The 16,106-nt window shown below is 34.8% G+C and overlaps 1 long non-coding RNA gene across 3 annotated transcripts in view; it reads left to right on the top strand.

The window, feature by feature from the left end:
- Positions 1-16,106, top strand: part of LOC125276466 — a 44,739-nt gene that overhangs the window by 7,978 nt on the left and 20,655 nt on the right. For 2 of the 3 annotated variants that reach the window (XR_007186673.1, XR_007186672.1), the window contains exons 1-5: positions 5,746-5,889; positions 6,093-6,189; positions 6,924-7,056; positions 11,091-11,143; positions 11,359-11,523. This is a non-coding gene — a long non-coding RNA (uncharacterized LOC125276466). Of the gene's footprint in view, positions 1-5,745; positions 5,890-6,092; positions 6,190-6,923; positions 7,057-11,090; positions 11,144-11,358; positions 11,524-16,106 lie in introns of those variants that run through there. The other variant, XR_007186674.1, reaches the window with a different exon arrangement.

The raw sequence follows: 16,106 nt of genomic DNA, 5'->3' as shown, positions 1-16,106 counted from the left end.
TTAGCATCTTGGGATTGTTTCTTCTACGGTGATATTTTAATGTGTTTGTGCACTGTAAAAAAAATTCAACTCATATTTTGCTTTGGCATTTTTGAGTTTTACTTCCCAAAAGATATATATATATATATATATATATATATATATATATATATATATATATATATATATATATATATATCATTTTTTTTTTTTTTTTTTTTTAATTTTCAATTTTCAATTCAAATACAGTGGATAAACAACTTTAGTTCATTATTATCAAGTTTTTTTTTTACAGTGTGCAACACAGATCTAGTTAATTTTTTTAAATAGAATGAGCAGACAAACAAAATTTGTAAATCATGCCAGCTGTATTCTGTGTTTGCTCAGGCTTTTACCCCTGACACTAGTTATTAAATGTTGGTAAACTACCCAGAAGTAACTCCAAAGCAACAAAACATCATGGTGTAAAAGCAAAAAGCATCATTCATGGTGCACTCTAAAAATGCTGGGTTAAAAACAACCCAAGTTGGGTTGAAAATGGACAAACCCAACGATTGGGTTAAATGTTTGCCCAACATTTTGGGCAGTTTTATTAAACTCAACTATTGTTTAAAAATGACTACATGGCTGGCTTAAAATGAACCCAAAATAGGCTGGAAATTAAAAATCAGACACATAATTGCTAGAGGCAACAATAATAATTAAAAGGTGAACATTTATTAATAAATAACTTAATAAATGTTTATTGTTTAATTATTCATTATTAAATGAATAATAGAGTTAATTTCCAACATATTTTGGGTTCAATTTAAGCAAGCAATACAGTAATTTTTTAACAGTAGTTGAGTTAAATAAAACTACCCAGTAGGTTGGGCAAACATTTAGCCCAATCGCTGGGCTGAAACAACCCAATCGCTGGGTCAAAACAACCCATTCGCTGGGTCAAAACAGCTCAATCGCTGGGTCAAAACAACCCATTCATTGGGCTAAAACAACCCAATCGCCGGGTCAAAACAACCCATTCGCTGGGTCAAAACAGCTCAATCGTTGTGTCAAAACAGCCCATTCGTTGGGCTAAAACAACCCAATCGCTGGGTCAAAACAGCCCAATCCCTGGGTCAAAACAATTCAATCGCTAGGTTAAAACAAAGCATTCGCTGGGCTAAAACAACCCAAATGCTGAGCTAAAACAATCCAATCGCTAGGTTTGTCCATTTTCAACACAACTTGGGTTGTTAGCCCAGCAGTTTTTATAGTGTTGCCAAGTTTTGCATGAGCACATGATGCATTGGATGCATTTTCTTTTAAAAACCTGTTTTGCATGAATATTTGTTTTTGTTGTTTTTGCAGCGTCCTTTATGAGTGCTGCATGCATCCCTGATCACTGCGGCCCAGTAGCTCGTTGCTTGGTTACACAGTCATGTAGTAAACACAAGGTATCTGTTCAATACGGTGAACATCAATCCTCTGAGCTTTACTGCCTCTTGACAGTATAAAGAAAGCCATGCAAACGAAGGTGGCGTGCAGCTCTGGGATTGCTGTATTTTTAGCCAGAACCCAAAATGCTTCTCCATAGATTTCCCTGTTCAAATGTAGCTGCGAAATAAACTTGGTTGCCAGTGCATTGAGCTTCCTAATGGTCATTCATTAGGCAGATAAGGTTCTGTGTTCAGTGGTTAATCAGTGTCCTGTTTCCGAAAGCGCGCCGTAATGAGGAAAGCACACTCATGTGTACTATTAACCAAACTTGGCCTTTGAACCCGGATACACTGTGTTCTTATCTGCTCAGAAACGCACTGAGATGCAATAAAACATTGATATTTTTGACAAACTCAAAGCAGTGGAAAGGTTAACCGTGAGTGACCTTTTAAAGAACTGATGTAACTGGTTAACACAACTGTTTTAGATAGATTTTCAGTTTGTTGCAATAACAGATCACAGATAAAGTCTTATGACAGTATGTGGGTATTTTGTCATAACAGTTTAAAAATAGTCAACTGAATAATATTGTTTATTTCCTTTCCGTAACTGCTGCACCATCACAAATAACGCTACACTTCTTCATGCAGGAATGTTGTTTTCCTGAACAGCCAACGTTTTTGTGTCACACAGCGAGTAGTATTTTACAAACCAATTTACATTTCGCAACTCAGCACAAAAGTGACGCGCCACCCTCTCTGGCTCGCTGCCCATAAGACACTCCCAGCATGCATCTGCCTGTGTTGTGAAATGCCTTCACTTGCTGGTTTCAATCATCTCTGTACTGATGCTAGTTTGGGATGTTGTGGCAATCAAATTGTGCAAGATGAAATCAAGACATTTTAATTGAACTGAAGTAACGTCTGCGCTGCGGTGGATGAGGGATGTCAGCATGCAAATACATTTTTTGTATGTCGAAATTGTGAGAATGGCCTGGATAATGATCTTTATATGATATATGATCTGGTTTTATAATTAATTTAGATGCAATATGCAATATAGTCCAACTTTAAATAACACGACTTGTGCTTTTATACAATAACGCCTAATATTAAGCACACAATTTTTCATTACAACATTATTTTATGAAGCAAATTCATAAAGTCCACTCCCATTCTTTAAACAGAATCATTTATAATATGTAATTTAGGAAGACTGAAACTCTGTATTGACCAATCAGCATCCAGGACTAATATATATATATATTTACACAGGACTATATATATATATATATATATATATATATATATATATATATATATATATATATAATATGTTTGGGGTCAGCAAGGTTTTAATGTTTTTAAAGAAGTCTCTTGCTCACCAAGGCTGCATTTATTTGATAAAAAATACAGTAAAAACAGTAATATTGTGAAATATAATTATAATTTAAAATAACTGTTTTCTAAGTGAATATATTGTAAAATGTAATTTATTCCTGTGATTAAAGCTGCATTTTCAGCATCATTACTCCAGTCTTCAGTGTCACATGATCCTTCAGAAATCATAATATATATATATATATATATATATATGCATGTATTTGTATGTATAAATATATATAAATATATGTAAATATAGACAAATATATATATACATACATATAATTACAATTTAAAATGTGTGAAATGTAAGTATAAAATATTTTTATTTTAATTCTAACTGCCTGTGTACAATTGGTGTTTTTTAATTATATTTTCTATTTAATTTTTTAATAATTTACATTTTTTAATATGTAATAATAATGCACACAAATGCACACTATTTGTAAAAGTGCCACTTATAGTGATGTGCAGGTGTTATGGGCCTGATAAATGCAATAAACTCACGTCACAATAACATGCATTTAGGAACAGCTATAAACATTTTATGGCCTTTAAATGTGGGTTGGAGTACAATTTCCTAAGAGAATGAATATTTCTTATCTCGAGTGACGGTGCACCTTGTGCAGAGGGCAGGGTGGTTTATATGTGTGTGTGTTTGTTTTGGAAAAAATGAGGATGAGACGAGTTTATCTGTCGATTCCCACCGCACTTGTCCACATGTCACTGCCGTCATGTGTGCTTTGAAGCTGCTGATGGTGAGGCAGCGTCTCGTAAGAGGACAGCACTTCTTTGTGTTTTTTCTTTGTTGTGCTTATAAAATTTCTTTTATGTTTTTGCTTGAGTTATTGTGCAGATTTTGCATGACACTGGCCTGTTTGAGACTATAAACCAAAAGTCTTCACCCAAAATGTAAATTTGATCCCTTATTCATTCCAGAACTATATGATTTTTCGGTGCAACACAAAAGATGTTTTAACGAATGTCAGTTCTGCTCTTTCCCATACATACTGAAAGCATAAAGTCACTGTTAAGCTCTAAATATGCATAAACTGACTTTACATCAGTTTCACATCTTCTGAAGTCTGACACTCCAAAAAAACGCTGGGATGAGCCTGTTGGGTAATTTTGTTGGGTTATTTTCATCTTGGTTGGGTAGTTTTTGTGTAACCCAGCCGTTGGGTTAGATACGAAAGAAGATTTGGACCAATCAATAATAATAATTAAAAAAAAAAACATCTCAAGATTAAAATCATTATAATGTGAGATTAAACTTGTTAAATTTCGAGAAAAAAGACGAAATACAATGTTGAGCATAAAATCCTTAAATTTCGAGAATAAAGCCGTCATGTTTCGAGGAAAAAAAACGTCACATTTCGAGAAAAAAGTCAAAAATATAATGTTGAGAATAAACTCATTAAATTTCTAGAATAAAGTCGTGTTTCAAGAAAAACACTCGTTAAATTCTGAGAAAAAAAGCCGAAATACAACGTTGAGCATAAAATCATTAAATTTTGAGAATAAAGCCGTCGTGTTTCGAGGAAAAAAAAACGTTACATTCCAAGAAAAAAGTCGAAAATATAATGTTGAGAACAAACTCATTAAATTTCGAAAATAAAGTCATGTTTCGAGAAAAAAAAAAATTGAAATAAAATGTTGTGAATAAACATGTATTCATGTTCATTATATACTGATGACATGAAGGAGTTGGATCACCTCAGCTGCCTCCGAAATTGAATACTTCTCTACTATGTTACAAAAACAGTATGTGAACAGAGTATGTCTGAATTCATAGTATTCGAAAAACAGTAAGCAAAAAGTACCCAGATTGACTTACTACATCCAGCGAGACCTTCACATGTCCGGGTTTCTTGAAGCTCAAGTAGTCATGTTGGGTAAATTTCTATGGCAGTGAAATAGAGAATACATTAAATATATTTTTCTCCCAAATTACAAAAGAAAAACTCAACAACAGTGTTTTCACAACTTTTAAAAAGAGGGAAAAAAATAGAGAGGGACTGATAGATAGCTACAGTCAGAAGAGAGAAAGATGTCAACTTTACCGTCACTCCTATAACCTCACAGCAGCATTAACTAGTTTTTTGGTAATTTGATGAAATACAAATAGTATGATGATATACTAAGTATAGTGTTATAAATATACATACATTTTAAAAAAAATGAAAATATAAAAATCTTTGAAAGATTTATGATGTTAAAACGCGTCATCACAGTCCGTGAAAAAGGTCTATTCTTAAATAACAACATGGCGGATTTCATTCATACTACACAACGTACTTTTCAACGGTTGTGAAGTAAATTTAAATTCAAATGTAGTACATACTCAGACAGTACGTGATTTCGGACGCAGCTTGAATCAAGCCATATTTTAGGCTTTCATTCAATAACAAAGATATATCCGCTTTTTTCCCCCATTGTAATGATATCTCGAGATGTTTTTTTTATTTTATTATTATTATTATTATCACTTCCATGGTTAGAGGGCTGGTCAGTTGAAACAATACACTCCTCCCCACCCGCTTTCAACGCAACAAACCAGCTGTTGGGTTACACAGAGCGCGGGCTTTTTGCATCCCGCCCCCTTAGTTACTGTTGCTTTGTCCGACAAGCCTTGGCGCTGTGACGCCACACAGAGTGAAAAATACATCGCGGAGCAAAGAGGACACTGACAACGCGTCGACAGACAAGACAGAGCAGGTTACTTATGATATTAAACAAAGTCCCAACTTTCAAATTGTGTAATTTTTAAAGAAATTCAAACAATAAAAACCGTTTTGTGGCTCTTTAATGTGTCGTGACAGCTTGCTGTAGTGCCTCAGCTCAAGCAGCTCGTGAACCGATCATCTCTTCTTACTAGTTCATTAATAGCATCAAAAAAACATGAATGAACATCAGAAGGAATGTTGTTTCAAACAGAAAGGCGTCAATACACACCATTTTTCAAGTTCAAGTCCACCGAGGTTAATCTACTAACTCCTGACTGCTTTGTCGGACAAAATGGCGGATTCAGCGTTCTGACTGGTTAGATCGCCTGTCAATCAAACTCCCAGTGAAGGGTCAATTGGTGCTTTACTTCGGTAAAATAAAGGTTTGTTTACATTTTATTTAGTTTATAAAGTATTTACAGTGCTGTAAATTGTTTTATTTAATACAATGAGATGACATATGTCAGTCAGCATCGGTCGTCTCGCTTGATGGAAACTGAATTTTATTCGTTATAATACTGAATATTATTAACTTGGATGATAAAATATGTTCTCAGAACTCTCTACAGGTTTTGTTTATGTGCAGGTTATAAGGATTCAGCCACAATATCTTTCGGCTTTGAGAAACGCGAAGCAGCGGTCTGAGAAGCAGCGAACTGCAGCCTACACCGGCACAGATTTCGGTAACACACCGCTGAGCTCACGACAGGAATATATGTGGAAAATAGAAGAAAACTAAACTAACTAGAGATCTTTAAAAATGGGTTTTGCACATAGTGCTTTTAGTCTGTTCTTTAGTGTGAGAAAAAATAAGCTTAATATGGTCAAATTTGTTATAAAACGCAAGTTATTAAATATTTAACTTTTAAAAAGCAATTTCGTTTAGCTGTATAATTGAGTTGTAATTCTTTTCTGCACATTTTCACTTGCATACACATGTACACATTGTTTTTAACTATATTTTTGTGCATTCCTGGGTGTTCTTACTTATTAATAAATGTTCACTTTTTCATTGTTGCTGTATTTTGCGTTCATTTTAAGCCAGCAATATAGTCATTTTTAATAAATAGTTGACCCGGCATGTTGGGTCAAACATTTAACCCTGCCAGCTGGGTAAAAACGACCCAGTGCTGGGTTTGTCCAATTTTGTCCCAGTGCTGGGTTGCCAAATTGCCCGAATTGGGTTGTTTTTAACCAAGCATTTTTTATAGTGGAGCTTTCTGTAAGGAATAAACTGAAATGTAATTTGTTAAAAGAGCATTAATCTTCTTTGAAAACATTTGTGTTCCACAGAAGAATGTTTTGAATCAACATGAGATTGAGTAAATGACAATTTTAATTTTTTTGCATGAGTTATTTCTTTAATAAACAGTTTGCATGTCATTAACCTTTAATTTGAGGTTATCTTTGTTTTCAGGTGATAGACAGCAGGAAGCAAGGGCTGCGTCTGACGCGCTGAACTTTAGATCCTGGAAAATCCCCATAAAGTCTGCGAAACCAAACAAACCGGAGCAGATGCATCTGATCTCATTCCTGTTTATGCTGCTCAGGTAATAATTACTGGCTCATTTTGGGTAAGGCCAGAAACATACACTACAAAAGCGTACAAAAGCAAATAGGAATTCTTAGCTTAAGCGGTGCAAGTGTGCTTTGCTGTTGTGCATATTTATCAGTGTTTGCAAACGTGCACTTTTAGGCCTAAAATGCGAGTGCATGTCTGCACTCATTCACCTACTTTCACCAGCACCACTGTTGCCATCCATTTTGCTAATTCTAGGCCACCTATTCTGCCCAATCTAGGCCATTATATAGTTATTTTTATATAAAAGAGAGCGCAACTATTGCACGCTTCACACGTCGAGCAGTAGTCAACGGACATATAAGTGACAGTACGACCCATGATAAATCCATTGACAGAGGCGGAGGAACGACTGCGCCAAAAATAAAATCTGGTCCACATCCAACAAATCCCAGTATAGATGATGCATCGGTTAATTTAGGCCTGCGAGGGAAAAACAAGGTCGCCCGCAAATTCCGAATCGAGGACACCTTGGAATCCGTCTCTTTTCATCAATCAGTGCGTCCCTTTAGAGTTCGGCCCCACTTCTGAGCTCTTAACGAAGTCTTTTCCTCCCGGTGCTCGGAGCGGCTGGAGCTTTAACTGGCAATTAGGTTGTGTGGGCTTAGATCCGGGGCATATGTAAGAAATTCCCCTTTGATTGCAGGCTTGGACAAGGATATTGAGCTGGGTTGGGTCCTTCCCGGGTATTTAGCCGCTCTTCCACATAAGGCAAAATAACTGAAGCCCCAAATCAGTAATTTTGCAAAACATTAAAGAAGGTTGCACATGAAAGGAGCTGGGGTTTTCCTTCTGTTATTAGCTCTGTTCCAAAACCTACTCTGGTGCTGAAACAATTTGCTCTCAGAAACAATTAAAGGAAACTGCAAGTAACACACTGAATTAAACATGAAATTCTGAAATAGTATTCGAGTACTCCAATTATCTTTATTTACAACATAAAAAAAAAAAAAAAAATATATATATATATATATATATATATATATATATTTTTTTTTTTTTTTTTTCAGTTTTCATGTCATTTATAAACTTTTTAAATGATTCAGTAACAAAGTATATATTGATAAAACTGAAAAAAAAACCTTTTCACTCAGAAATTGCTAGTAAATTTCACAAATAATTACAATAAACAGCAAGTAACACATTGAATTAAATGGGAAATTTTGAAGTAAAAAGACTGAAGTAGAATTTTCTTGTAGAACGCACTCCAATAATCTTAAATACTTTTTTTAAATGGATTATTTTGCCTAACATTTCTGCATACTGTTGATGTTTTATGCTTATTAGAGTGTTGTCATTTACTTGGCAATATTCTAACATCAGAGTGTACAGAATTGTGTACTTCTGTGTGCATTTGTAGAGTTGTTGTCTACACCGTAAAAAAAAAAAAAAAAAAATTATATATATATATATATATATATATATATATATATATATATATATATATGAAGAGTTTCGTTGCAAAACAAGATAACTCCGTTTTTTAAATTTTTCAACAATCTTGTTTTTTGGTTGTGCATTCCAATTAATATCAAATATATATATATATTTTTTATTTTTATTTTTGAAGTTCAACTGTAAATAAAAAAGATTATTGGAGTATGTTTTACAAGAAAATATTTAATTCAATGTGTTACATGCAATTTCTTTGTAATTATTTGTGAAATTTAGCAATTCCTGAGTGAAATTGGTTTCAAAGTAAATCCTACATCACGTTTTTTTTCAGTGTATGTTGAACATTCCAAATGAGTCAATTAGAATGTTCCATTTCAGTTAGAATGTTTTGGAACAGAGCCATTATGCACTAATAGAGTGCAACAGTCGGGTTCCGGAAGTAAAAACTCCTTTCATTTTCTCCATAGGAAAACAATTTTTTAACGATAACTTATAAACCTTTAAAGACAACCTTACTGTGAGCTACGAGGTTGTTAATCGATGGTATTTGATTCTGTTGAAGATGTCAGTACACATTAAGTTTTAAAATAATCGTGTTTAACAGGAGAATTCCTGGTGGAAAACATTATGCTCTACAGAAAACTCCATCAATCAGATCGGCAAAACGTGCCAAAAGATACGTCCACTCCAATGAAGCACTGAAAATGACGTAATCAAGTCAGTCTTAATATATATATATATATATATATATATATATATATATATATATATATATATATATATAATCAACATTTTTATTGTTTTTAATTTGATTATGCTATTCGCAATGCTTCATGGAATTGTAGTTCTTTCCCTCAATAAGGCCATTAAATTCACAGTCTTGTACCGTTTATATTTTTGTCTGTTTTTCAAATACTTTTTTGCTTCAGATCAAAGTTTGTAATGTTATCATTCACCTCTGGCTGGTTTGGTTCATGGCTTAAAACACTTATATGTAGACTTTTTTAAAATCCCCGTGGGAGAAAAATGAATGGAACAAGTACTTTTGGAACCATTGCTGCTGAAAAATTGGAAAGACTGTTGCACTCTATAATCGTTTTTTTCTTGTCAACCTGAAATGTTTTTACTCAAGTGCACTTGAGCACTGCTCTGTTTTACAAACATTTATTGTGATGAATGCAGAACTGTTGTGAGTCCTCGTATGTGTTTTCTATTTCTATAATAAGGATTGACCTGTAATGCTCTGTGTCAGTCCATCTATTACCACATTAGAAAACCAGGCCTTTAAAAATAGAAATTAGAGCTCAGTCTTCCATACACGCCACACTTCTTTTTGTGGACATCAAAAGCGCCTGCGTGCTTCCACTGTTTCCATTTTGAACCTCAAGCTGCTGCCAAATCAAAAAACTGGTACACTGAATAAATAGATCCAAAACCATCCCGTACAGAACAGCTGTTATTAGCATCAATGCTTGATTTGAGCTGAGGGGTCACAGACAGACTTTGGATAAAAGAGTGCAGATGAGGATTTTCAGAAAAACTGGAATAGGGAGAAAATGTGTGGATTGCGGAAAGATGAGGAGTCAGTGGGGTCAGTGCAACCGAGACATGATCCCTTGACATCTACTGCCAAAAAAATATTACATGTAATAAAGGTCCACAGTTAACCTTTTGCAACACTAGCCCAATGGTGGGTGAAAGGAGAAAATTTCCATGTTGGTAGATATAAATATTTGATAACAATTTAAATGTAATAATAATTTATATTTAATTTGTATATATTTGTGTGTATATTATTTAACATATACTTAAAGTATATAGTATTAAAAATATTAAGTTTTATTTTCATTAATGTTTATATATATATATATATATATATAAATATTTGTGTGTGTGTGTGTGTGTGTGTGTATATATATATATAGTATTTTATATATATACACTATAGATGCTTTTTCATTTTTTTATTTAAAAAATGTATTTTGTCCATATGACAAAAAAATAATTAATAATTTTACATTTTTTTATTTGTATTTATTTTTGATAGATAAATATTTAATAATAATTTAAATGTAATAATTTAAATTTCATTTGTATTTATTTATCTATTTGTGTGTGTATATAATAATTAAAAATACATTTTTATATTACTATATATATATTACATTTATATTACATATTACATACATATATATACTACATTTATAGTACTAAGTATAAAGTGAAGGCATTTACTATATATTGTTTTTTTATTAAGATTTATACTTTAATATATGCATATTTTTATTTGCATTTATTTATATATATATATAAATGCAAATAAAAATGTGTATATATATATATATATATATATATATATATATATATATATATATATATAAATGCAAATAAAAATATGTGTGTATATATATAAACTGTATGTTTTATTTTTTTAGAAATATATGAAATATATTTATATTTCGTCCATATGACAAAAATAATTGTAATAATTGTAATTTTACCATTTTTCTTATATTCTAGCGTATTTCACTTTAACCATTTTGGAAAAGAATCTGCAGACTTTTGATTGATTGATTTTTTTTTTTTTTTTTTTTTTTTTTATATATATAGACTGAATATGCAGTCCCTTTCTTCTGGAATATGTGGGTGCAGATCCTGGGAATGTGAGTATGTTTTGATATGAATACAGTTTCTGGTCTGTGAAAAACACAACTGTACTTATCTGAAAATGCAAATAGCCTCTTTGATTAATGCTTGACAGTTCTGCTTATGATTACTTCAGTGCTTGAAATCTGACTATTGTCACACATTTGCTCTACTGTTAGACCAAACCTGATGTCAGAAGATTGATGTCTCTAATTTTGTCTACCCCATTTAGGACTGATTTGACGAGATAACACTTAGAATGTGGCTTAAAATAGCTGCGGGACGTTTGCTGTTGAGCGGTTGTTGATGTCAGATAACACTGCCGTGGGGGAGGCTGGGATTTGAGACGAGCTATTCCTGTCCGTCAGCTCCGGGCCACACCACAACCTCAGAGAAGGTAATAATATACAGGAGAGATTGCTTATCCTCTTATATCATGAGCACAGATATATAACACTGACTTTTATACAACCCTCTGGCCAAGTATTTCATCCCGACCGGCAGAGTTTTTGAAAAAAGACAGTGTTGTATTAGAAGACAAGTTTTATATTTCGTCATATCGCACAGCCCTAAGTGCTGCTTGCCTGTGCAATGGTTGTTAGGGTGTTGCTAGGTGGTGTTATGATATTCAGATATCTAGATTTGGCCCTTCAATGATTTTATTGTTCATTTGGTGAAAATTGCATACACACACACACACACACACACATAAATTACTGCTAACTATAGTATTTTATTTTTATGTGTGAAACATAATCCAATAATCTTTTATTTACAACTTCAAAAAGCAGGTGTGTCAGTTTAAAAGCTTTCAAAACAGCACACCTCTCCTTAACAAGTTGCTCAAAGTATCAGTTGTAGTTATGTTCCAAAAAAAGTATCAAAAGGCAACAAAAAAGAATGAAATGTAGAACAAAAAAAGACAGCTTTGTATTATGTAACCCGCTAGGATCAACTGAGCAGCCGCAACACCCGAGATATCAAAGACATTACATCTGCTGTTCCTCCCTTCAGGGTCGCAGGGTTCTGCAGTATGTTTCCCCTCCCTCTCTTTGTTGTACCCGGCTCAGTTTTCTGAGCAAAAATAGGCCCTCGTCGAGCTCTGTCATCGCATGCCACTAACAGGTGTGCTCTCAAAAGAAGCCTGCGAAGCCTCAAGAGCATTACACAATCGCAAGGCATGAGGAGAACTGAAAATAGCAGCGTGTGGGCGGAGCCTCTGTAGCCGCGCACAGGTGTACGAGTTCAGAGACCAGAAATACAGCTTCTTCTGCTGAGATCACAGGTGGAGTGGTGCAACTAGTCAGTGGTTTCACTGGGACAGAAGCACATAAATGGTTGAGTCACTTCTCCAGAGTTTCGTAACTTGAAGTGAGAAAACCTAGAACAATGTGAAGACGGTCAGTGAGAGTCATTTTTCACATGAAGGATTATTAAAGGAATGTTTAACCCATTAATTAATTCTGTCATCATTCTAAACCAGTTTTGCTGTTTGAATTGAGTTTTTTGTCAAATCAATACAATAAAGCGACTTCACCGTAATAAACTGAAAAATAGTGTGATGCAAACTTCATAAAATGAGACAAATTCAAATTCTGCTGTAAAGCAGCTCTAAAAAGACAATAGTGTCATTATTCAGATTCAGTCAGTTCGATATTGATTCAGTTCAGTTCAATAACAGTATCAATGTTGCAAAATTCATCAATTATGAAACAAATTTGATTCAGCTGTAAAGCAGCTCTACAGAAGACAACAGTGTCATTATTCAGCTCAATTCAGTTCAGTTTGTATCAGTGCAGTCAAATCGATAATATTACTGAATATTTATAAGGACAAACTAGAACAGGTTTTCATGCTTGAATGTTGATTATTTTCCTCATATTCTCCATTGTTGCAGCTCCTCTCTTCCCAGTCTGTCAGTAACGCTCTGTTTAGTTCCTGTCTCTATGAAGCCCCTCCTTCTGAAAAGCACGATGTGCTCTGATTGGTCGGCTGGAGCAGTGTGTTGTGATTGGCCAAGCGCTTCGAGCGTGTTTGGGAAATGTCCAGCCCCTTACCATAACCGCCAGTTTCAACACATTTCTAACTAACTTAGTCAGGCCCCGCCCCTTTATTCTGCATATATGAATCATTTAAATGAGGAATATTGTGACATGTTCGTTCCAGGAAGAAAACTCAAAACTACAATGGAGGCGTTTCAGGGAGTTCAGAAACCGTGACACTGATATAAAGAATAACTCCTGCTGGAGGGAGTTTGGAAACCTTTTTTAATGCTCAAACAGCAACGTTACACACTAAAGAAAGTTAACAGGGTCATTGATTATGATTTCACTTTTTTAACTTTAGTTAGTGTGTAATGTTGCTGTTTGATCATAAACAACATCTGCAAAGTTACGACACTCAAAGTTCAATGCAAAGGAAATATTTTCTTTTACAGAAATCGCTTTTTAAGAACTACAACAAACGGCTGGTAGGGACTACAACAAGCTTCTTCCTGGGTTGGTGACATCACAAAACCTAAAATTTACATAAACCCCGCCCCCGAGAACACACAACAAAGGGGGCGGGGCCATGTTGGGCTGCTTTAGAGAAGAGGAAGAGTTGTTGTAGTAGAGTGTTGTTGTCATGCCGTCATTTTACGGGTCAATTCAACACAAAAGATGAACATGACGGCACATGCTAGTGGATGAGTTGAATCAACTACATCAATTTATCCACTAACCATTCAGAAACGTCTAAAAGTTGTAACTTCTTCCTGAGTCTCTCCATCAGTGTCGACTCCGGTTTGAACAATGTAAGGCTGAAAACTTTCGTCATTTTGGCTGCGTGAGATTCTCCAGCTTTGTTGTTGTTGAGCTGTTAAAGCTCCGCCCTCTTCTAGAAAGCGGAGCTCATTTGCATTTAAAGGGACACACACACAAAACGGCGTGTTTTTGCTCACACCCAAATAGAGGCAAATTTAACAAGCTATAATAAATGATCTGTGGGGGATTTTGAGCTGAAACTTCACAGATATATTCTGGAGACACCAGAGACTTATATTACATCTTGTTAAAGGGACATTATAGGTACCCTTTAAACATTTTAAAAAACATAATATATCCTCTTTAAGTGTCTTTTAAACCTCAATTTTTTCTTTTTGTGTTGGACAGAATAACTGCATAAGGGTTTGGAATGATGAACAGATTGTGAAGGAATTTTCTTTGTGTGTGTGTGTGTGTGTGTGTGTGTGTGTGTGTGTGTGTGTGTGTGTAAACGTTCACTGGAAGTGAGTAACATGAACTAGGCCAAGAGCTGTGATTCTTTTTGCGATTGCACAGTTGATTCTCAGGGATCAGACCTCACAGGCGTCTGCGTGTTGGGTCAGATGAGGGCGTGTGTTGAGAGATGGGTGGTGTCACTGGGTCTGGACGAGTTTTGCTCTAGTAAGCCTGGGCACGCTGCCAACAATGCAGTGGAAGAGGAGAAGGAGAGTGAGAGAATCCTTGTGTGCTGGCATAAAGTCTGCAGCTGCTTCTGGAAAATTCTGCACCCTGCCCCAGTATGCATGACAGGCATTACAAGGGCGGCAGAGCTGCCTGTCCTCACCCCATTCTTGACACCACTCTATCAGACGCTAGATTTACACACTCTGATGTGCATGATGGGCACATATACGGATGAATCTCTCAAAAAGAACAAATATTCAATTTTTCATATTAAATTGAAATGTTGACCTTCCACATTCTCAACAGGTTTCATGAGATTCTGTCTGAGTTTAGAGTCATTGTTAATGAACAGGAGACTGGATGACTAGTGTCTCTACTGATGGAGGTTATTCATAGCTGCGCCGCTCTTTTCTGACACCTGACACGCTCGGACCCTAGTGAGCAGCACAGGCGTTTGGCACGCTGCACGCATTTCTCCTCTGCGTTTATTGGATTTGTAAAAATACTCTAAGCCATTTTTAACTGATCGATGTCTCCCCTGCGCTGTTATTTAAGTCAGATGTTTGGGGATCCTGCTGTACCACGTTTACAGCAATTTTATTTATTTTTAGACATGCAACATGGACACTTCTTTTTTTTAGTCTAATAATGCACTTTAACCATTGACAAAGTGATACATTTATTTGTTGTGAAAATTATATTTTGTAGTGATTTTCACATTCATATGTGGATTTGGGAGTCATGTTTTAAACAAATATAACTTATTTTTATACAGTACGTTCTCTAAAGCAACACTAAAAATTATTGTTGGTTTAACTAAAAAAAATAAGTTGCCTTAAAATTGAAATTAATAGTTTGAGTTAATACAATGAAGGAAATTTGTTTAATAAACAGAAACTCAAAATATTGTGTTATCTGAACCACATTAATTATCTAAGTTGATTTAACAAAAGAAGCAAAGTAAATCTTATTATCGTACATAATTTGCTTCTCTAGTAAATTCATCTTGTTTTTTTACCTGAAAACATATTTATTATGCTGCTTGTCCAATTAAATAATTGGACTGGAATTAACTGATTTATTATATATTCTACGGAGCCCCTAAAGGGACATGGTGAAGGAAAAATGTGAGGAAAAATTATATATCAAAAGTTTTGTGTTCCCCTGAAAATCGAACACAAAAGCATTAAAATACATTTTTCCTCCCATTTCATACTTTTTCCATCACTGTGTCCCTTTAGGGGCTCCGTAATATTCCGACAGTTACATCCTACATGATTGAAGTATATGAGGTCACATGCAGGTTCATTTGTGGGAGAAATTCTAGAAGAGAACCTCATGGCAGCTTATCTACAGCGGTAACTGCGGTATTTTCCAGCCTGCGAGTGGAGCAACAGCTGCTGCAATGTCTAAACTTGCCAAGGGACGCAGATAAAACTGCTGATGCGGCCTGATATTTTAAGGCCTCAGGAGGAGGAGAGTGAACATGGTGTGGCAGAATCTGGCACTAGGGAGCCTATTGGCCCTGAGATGGTCTTAACATCAGGATTAG

This window comes from Megalobrama amblycephala, linkage group LG10 (assembly GCF_018812025.1).
Source record: "Megalobrama amblycephala isolate DHTTF-2021 linkage group LG10, ASM1881202v1, whole genome shotgun sequence".
Taxonomy (NCBI): Eukaryota; Metazoa; Chordata; class Actinopteri; order Cypriniformes; family Xenocyprididae; genus Megalobrama; species Megalobrama amblycephala.
The sequence above is the reverse complement of the archived record's forward strand: the minus strand, read 5'-3'. Positions and strand labels throughout refer to the sequence as shown.